We start from the raw sequence: 1,357 nt of genomic DNA on the forward strand, positions 1-1,357 counted from the left end.
CCCTTTTCGTTGTGATTTTCTTTTTGCAACTCTGTTTTGTTTATGTAGTATTCACACTTTTTTTTAGTGCATGATAATGATTTGCATGTTGGTGTCGCTGAGATGTACGTTGGCTAGCCTGTATGGTGACACTGAAGCGATGGTATTGTGGCATTGTATGGTCTATGTGATGTTTTGTATAGTAACAGTATTAAGACTATATCCTCTTTAACTTTAACTCTGGCTACTATTTCAGCATGTATAGTTATCATGATTGCATTATATAGTGACTAGATAAATCCATTACTCGACGCGGCCAGAGCAGTACAATGACCCCAGAACTGCAGAACAATAACTACAAAATTTGCAACTACACCAACTACAGAACTACAATACAATAACACCATCCATTTCACTACGTCATAAATCCACACAAAAGCACACACAACACCACACGGTCATCAAGCAAAGGACAATAAACAGCACTCCCACTGCTTGCTTGCCAGGTGACCGCTCTGTCCTGCCAAGCAACTTCTCACGAGTGTTAACAAATACGAGTCTGCAAATGCCAAGTATTAGTGACGAATCAGAGGTTAAAAATGAGAGATTTCGTTGTTTTCAGGGTACGTGTCTTCGTGAGCATGGGACTCGGTTATGTTACTCCGTGTTGAAAGGAAAAACACGGTAGAAAAAGAAATGTTTTTTTTTATTATTCTGTATACATTGTACTGTTTCATTGCATCGCTGCATATACGTGTGTGTATTTTTGTTCATCTGTATACTGTGATGTTGCGGCTAAATTTTGATGTATTATTAAAATGTAGGACCGCTTTACAAATATACATTTTTTGTTTCTATTTTTTTTTTCTTACTGTTGCCAATAAACCTTTTAGGACAAGAATGCATAAAAACAAGGGAAAACGAGCCAAGAAGGAATTGCAGACGACTCCGAAGGTCTGAAAGCGACCTCGTAAGGACCGTTATCAAAAAACTGTTATTAACTGTGTGGTTATCTTGGAAGTGATTGGTGATTGGAGTCTCGCAGATCTCATCTCGAGTTTATGGGTCTCTGTGGTCACGGGGACAAGGATGTGGGGGAAGGATGGGTTGTGTGGGGAGGCTGGAGGCGTGGGGGTGGTGTGGGGAGGGAGGGGTGGGAAGGGGTATGGGTGGGTGGGCGGCATGTGAAGTCGGATGTTTATGACGCTATGCTGTATAAAACAAGTTAAAAAAAAAGTAAAAGAAGAAAAATGGAAGCGTCTGCATAGAAATGGCGTTGGTCTTTTAGTTAGAAAGTCTCAAGGAAATCCCGCCAGATTCCCGAAAGTCGGTCGTTTCTGAAATGGAGGGATACAGAAGAAATAATTATGCGTTATTT

The 1,357-nt window shown here is 40.5% G+C and overlaps 1 protein-coding gene across 1 annotated transcript in view; it reads left to right on the forward strand.

The window, feature by feature from the left end:
* Positions 1-1,357, forward strand: part of LOC119591877 (carbohydrate sulfotransferase 15-like) — a gene marked incomplete at its 5' end in the record, with an annotated part of 29,200 nt that overhangs the window by 1,013 nt on the left and 26,830 nt on the right.

This window comes from Penaeus monodon, chromosome 29 (assembly GCF_015228065.2).
Source record: "Penaeus monodon isolate SGIC_2016 chromosome 29, NSTDA_Pmon_1, whole genome shotgun sequence".
Lineage (NCBI taxonomy): Eukaryota > Metazoa > Arthropoda > Malacostraca > Decapoda > Penaeidae > Penaeus > Penaeus monodon.